Source organism: Lathyrus oleraceus, chromosome 1 (genome assembly GCF_024323335.1).
Source record: "Lathyrus oleraceus cultivar Zhongwan6 chromosome 1, CAAS_Psat_ZW6_1.0, whole genome shotgun sequence".
NCBI classification, from domain to species: Eukaryota; Viridiplantae; Streptophyta; class Magnoliopsida; order Fabales; family Fabaceae; genus Lathyrus; species Lathyrus oleraceus.
This window is the reverse complement of record NC_066579.1, coordinates 4,488,419-4,494,777: the sequence shown is the minus strand read 5'-3', so window position 1 is coordinate 4,494,777 and position 6,359 is coordinate 4,488,419. Positions and strand designations below refer to the sequence as shown.

The window sequence follows — 6,359 nt, the reverse complement described above, 5'->3', positions numbered from 1 at the left end:
TAATCACAACCAATTGAATGCAAAACAACAAGGCTAGACTATTTCCAATGATCAAACATAAAAACAAATTCTATTGAGACATATTGTCGAACACCTAGTGTGCGATTGATATTGTTTGGAAATTTATATGGTGTTGTTGATCTTAAAAGCTAATCACAATCTAAAGGATTATGATCAACCCAACAACACCTCTTTCAAAATGTAATAAAAAATATTATCCAAATGAAATGATTGCACGACTGATAAATTCAATAATTTCCAAACGAAAAATAAAAGAGATGGAGAGGGAGAGAGTACACGAGGATTTGTTTAGGAAGTTCCCTAATTAACCTCTCTATGAGTATATCTGCCCTCAATTTAAACTCTAATTGAGATAATGAAATTAACTTTACTTTGCAAAAGTGTGTATACAAGAGAGATGTAGCAATCCAATCCTACAAACCAAAAGTTTAATGTTGATTCTGACACCTTCTCTTCCCTTGATCAAAGCTTGATTAAGTAACCCAACAATGCTGATTTAATTCACCATCTCACGCTACTTATTTTCAAGAAACCCTTATGGCTTCAAAGCTTTCACTCGATCGAATCCAAAATGCAGAATTGTTGTAACCCAACATTTACCGATACGATCCACCGTCCCATGCTACTTTGCAATAACCTTCCATTCTTCAAAGTCTTCACTCAATCGGATATGAATTGCATAATCTTGTCCAAAACCTTCAAATCCCTAAATGGTCTTGAAGGAAAACCCCAACTCGGTTTTACCATTTGAAACCCTCTAAGATCTCAACCCAATTTACAGTACAATCAACCTAAATTGGACGTTATCAACCCTATTTCTAGATGGCACCCAAACAAAGAATGATTATGTGAAGTTTGTTTGTGTGTATGCATATAATGAGGTTGAAGATGATGGGAATATTTTGAAATCCTAATTTCATTTAGGTTTTCTCTAGAGCTTTACTATAGAACCTTAATTCAAAATGATACGTGTATCAAGTATATATATGTAAGCAAGTATGAAGAAAAAGGAATGCAAAAGGAATATAAAACAATTCAAATTTTCAAGATCTTTAATGTATGTGTCGACCTAGGCAAGTCACTTGTCGACACATATGATGCATGTACCGGCTAATAGAAGCCATGCATCGACCTGTATAGGTCATGTGCCGACCTGTAGAGGCGACACATCTACAAGCTTTAAAATGCAGTACACGAGCCGACTTATAAAACATATGTGTCGACCTGTAAAAGAAATTTCCTTCTATGTGTCGATCTATAATACGTATGTGTCGGCCTGTAGGTTGATTTTCACATAAAAATGAGTTCTTGATGCATAAAACCTTTTCTTTATGCATGAATCTTTTCTAAAACTTTTCCAACATGTTGTCATACTTCCTTATGCATATATATATTAACTTCTCTAATATATGAAAGCTCCTCCAATATTACACAAAGAAAAGGAAAGCAAATGAGAGAATAATTAAGCTTCCTCATTATGAGGCGCCACACCCTGGTCGTCCATTAAATCCTTGTAAGAAGCTCCTTTGGTAGGGTTCAGTCCTTTAATGGGTATATGAACGCCAAAACATAACACGTTGGCCTAGTATACTTCCTATTTAAGAGCTTCATACACATTATGCACAATTTTCTGAAGAGACTTATGAACTCTCTCTTTCAAAGCAGTCACCTAGTCCTCATAATCTTTCTAATCCCATATGACTCATTTTCTTGTTGAAGAGCCTTCAGAACATCCTCAGTGTGGCGACCTTCCCAAGTAATAACATAAGTTGTCTCATGGTTCCGCTTTTTCTCTATTTCAAGGGAAGATTCCAGCTTAATGATCTAGGAAGCCAAAGTGAAATGATAGTTGTGGGCCTTTGCATCCTCTTGCAAAGCCTCTTCACTTTATTCTTCTTATGGAGGTAAGACAGCTTCTTCTGGAAGTTCGAGCAATTATGCTTCATGTCTTTGCATTTCCCTTTCAATGTATCATTTTCCTTTGAAAGATTACCCACTGCCAAGACATCGCCTCAACCAGCAGTAACTAAGCAAAACAAATAAAATGTCCGATAGGTATGATAGGTGACCTTAGAGAGAAGTTACATCTTATTTGCCTCAAGGAGATTCTGGAAGACAGACAAATCCTCTGTGGACACGACATCAACTGCTTACTCGGGAGTGTGAGGAATCTGAGTAGGAAGAATGGTGGTTAATTGAAGGAAGGAGTAACCGACCCTGAAGCAACCTCCCCGGACAGACAGGCTCATTCAGGAGAATCCTCTTCCAAAGGGAAACAACGGCCATCATTTCAAACCCTCTTTGTCAAAGTAGGGGAATTTAAAACTTCTTCCAAACAAGAAAATAGAGGCATAAAAGTATCTGCAAGATCCTTCTTAACATCGTCTTCAGACAAGAGGGCATCGAAATAGGAATCTCTTGAGGTATCTCCCTTATCTTGAGAATCCACTAAAAGCATTTTCGAACGGGAATCATCAATATGGGATATAACCTCATGACCCAAGAGGTCGTAGACGAATGAGGAGGGGGTCAAGAGATACTCACGATCTTGCAACAAGAGAAGAATCATGTCATACCCTAATTTTGTCCCACCATTTTCTCTATTCATTTTAAATTCATCTTTCATTGCATACATTGAATGCTTAATCATGGTTCATATAAGTCAAAAGGTCAAAGTTTCAATATTTATCATTTGCACTGCATTTTGTAAATTGGTCATTGTAAAGTCATGTTTAAAAAAATAGAGATAGCTCATTATTCATTTTTACATGACTTTGTTTATTACATGTATGCATCATTAAGGATAAAAAATATTAGATACGTGACCAAGTCCTTTTTTCTTTTTCTCATCTCATGTCATTACATCATTATCATCATTCAAAAGCTACATGAATAAAATGTCATTCCCGTCCAAACCTTAATCATTATTTCATCATAAATATTATTATTCATTGTTATTTTGAAACAAAAGACCAATTTTTATTCACCATTAATATCTCATTAGCATAACATTGTCATTCCAATTTGAAAGAAAACAAGGTTTAGGTTGAATTCTAACCACCACCTTCCATTACTTTATTTTACATATATACTAACCTCATCATCATTAAAATTGAGCTCTTGGTTCACATTATCTCATCATTATTCAATTTAGACAAAAAAAGACTAAAATCTTTCTTTTTCACATAAACGTTGCATTTACATATCAACATAACCATGTCCTCTTCATTTTTTTACTTCATGTCATCATCACCATATCACCATAATACATGATGAGAAAATAAAAACAAGCTTTATTTTACACATTGCTACATCATTTCAACATCATCCATCACACTCAACTCATCACTTCATTACAAGCGACACAACATAAGTCAATTTGAAAAAGAGTAAAAAATGTCATATCATCATGTCCATCCCTTATCATCATCATCAACCAAAAACAAAATAATTTGAATTTATTTTGAATTGAAACAAAATCGTGCAGTAAACACACATATCATTCATGCCATTTCATACACATATCTAACATCATATCATTCATACATTAACACAAGCAAAAAGAATAACTGAAATGGAAATGCAAAATAAGATGAATTATAATTGAATCAGAATGAATTTTATTACAATGGAAAATGCGTGAGTTACACAAAGTTTACATCAAACTTCCAATTACATGGTTACAACATCCTTGTATCAACATACATACACCATGTGTTATCCCTATCCCATACATCAGAAGCAACTCACGTTTTTTCTCATTCGTCTTCACACTTTCATCACCTCACCATACACTTACGTTCAACCTACAAAACTTCCCACACACTCACATCCTTTCCCCCCCAAAAAAAACTCACACGGATCACTCAGCCTCCATAATTTCTCTTACAAAAGGACATGTAGCTCACTCCCTAAACAAACAAAAAACCCCTAGCAAACCCCTACACAAATTCCCTTCACACATCACTCAAAGCTCATCCTCATAAGGTTTTTGAGAGCTTTATCTTAAAGATTTAAAAATATGAGTAATAGCCTCACATGCATTAGACAACAAAAGAAGTAGAGGGAGAAGAAGAAGTTCAGACGAGCAGAGAAAGCAGACGAAAGAAGAAGAGAATATTAGAAGTATTATGTAGATGAGGTAGTGGTGGTTCGCCATAATACTTGCTAGAGTTCTGGAAACTCCGACGAGGTGCTTACTCTTTGTTTTCTTTTGGTTTAAGCTTCTATGTACTCTATTTTTTGCATTTCCATTAACTTGTTGTTCCTCAATTATCGTAAATTATTGAAAAAGTATTGTCAATAGGGTTAGGTTTTATTTGGGGGAAGGATTAATCTCCTCTACATGTGTGTTGTTTGGTAAATCTAATGTCATATTCATGCTAAGGGAAGAAAAATAATGAGGGTGCATGTTGTTAGTTTTTTGATCTGGACAAAATTTGGAAAATCTGGGGAAGTGGGAGAGATGAACACTCAACGTGTTCATCTTTGTTCTTAAGTTTTCAGCCATTTTGATCTGTTTTTCTGAAAAGTAAATGTTGGAAGATGTTTGTTGAGTGGAGAGAGAGAATTATGTAGGGAAATAAAGAATTATATATATATATATATATATATATATATATAGAGAGAGAGAGAGAGAGAGAGAGAGAGAGAGAAGTTAAAATGGGCTCACACGTTAACCTTCCCTCATTTTGTTCAATATTCCTTTTCTCTTCATTACGCCACGTGGTTGTATCTAAACCTTGGATTAGCTTACTGAATCCTTTATCTAGGGGCACCATGTAACACCCTGATTTAACTAGTCATTTATTTAGTTAGTTAGTTATTTGATTTAATTAATTAATTTATTTAAATAATTATTTTATGTGATTTATGATGTGTTTGGCCGATGTCGGGATTTAATTTAATTGAACCTTCCCTCATTTCGTTCAATCTTCACCTATTTTCTCACTTTTTATCCCTTTGTTTTTAGTTCCCTTTTAGGATCTCTTACTGTGGAAACTACTATGTCAACTCTCAACTCAATGGAATGGAAACTCTCATTCTCCTGAGTGTCTACATTATTCCCACTAAATCCCCCACTTAACTAGATTGTGCTGCTATTTGTCTAGATAATTAACCAAATTGAATTTCTAAAATTTTTATGGAAGTTTAAATGTTCTTACTCATGGTGTCATGACTCTTGGACATTGCTTCTTGGGTCTTAGACATTGCTTCATGATTTCTTCCTACTTGTTCAAAACTTGCTTGAGTGACCTTTATAAATTGAGCTAGAGCCTTTTCAGGTTGAGATAGTTTCCTTTATTGTTGTGTTAAGGGAATTTGAGGGACGTGAGTATCTCCTTGATTGTAACTCCAATTGACGTTCGAGTGATAATTCCAACTTGCATTATAAGTATTAGAATAAGGGATACCTCTTTGAAATTTTCCAGCATGATATGCCTCTTCTGTATATCCCTCTAGTATAATGTTTCCATTAGCATGCCTCTGCCTACAAAAATCACACCATATTGTCTAAACCTAACTAAAATTGGCTGGAACAATAGCAACTCTAGCAAGTTGCTTCAAAATCATCTCAATTTGAGCTAAGACTGTAGTATTTGAATCTAATTCAAGGAAACCTTTTGGTTTGGCATCTCTTTCACTTGTTGAGAGATATTCATTATGACACATTCTTTCTATCAAATCATGCATATATTCTTCATTCTTAGTTCTAATGATACCTCCGACCGAGGTATACAAAAGCATCCTCGTTTAAGCTTTTATACCTATGGTAAAATGTTGCATCTGCTCCATGGTCCTCATATTTAGATTGGAACATCTTTAGAGTAACAACTTGAATCTCTCTCATGTAACAGACAATGACTTAGAATCACCTTGATCTAAATTTGAGATTTATGCTCTCTCTCTCTCTCTCTCTCTCTCTCTCTCTCTCTCTCTCTCTCTCCACAAACTGAGCGTTTGTAGAAAATCTCTATAGAAACTTATCTTCCAATTCATTCCACGTATGAATGATACCATTTGATAGTCATTGCAACCAATTTCTTGCTCTGCCTATTAAAGAAAAACCAAACAACCTTAACCTAACATGATCATCAGTCACATCATTTGGTTCACACATGTAACGTGTCTCATAGAAATGAGCTAGATGCTCCCAAGGGCCTCTGATGGATTATCCTTCGAATAATTTCTCTCTTAACCCCGAAAGCACTGAATTTTTGATATCAAAAGTGACAGGGTTAGCAGGTTGAAAACTTAAGGAAATCTGTCCAACATTCGTTCTCCTGCAATAATCCCTCATGTTTGTCTCATTAGATTTTCCATTTCTTCTCTTTCCT

At 35.0% G+C, this 6,359-nt stretch overlaps 1 long non-coding RNA gene across 1 annotated transcript; it reads left to right on the top strand.

The window, feature by feature from the left end:
• The first annotated feature begins 3,871 nt into the window (after positions 1-3,871).
• LOC127118852 (uncharacterized) lies at positions 3,872-5,309 on the top strand. Its single transcript, XR_007802426.1, has 2 exons — positions 3,872-4,213; positions 5,005-5,309. It is a non-coding gene; the product is annotated as an uncharacterized LOC127118852 (long non-coding RNA).
• The last annotated feature ends 1,050 nt before the right edge of the window (positions 5,310-6,359 follow it).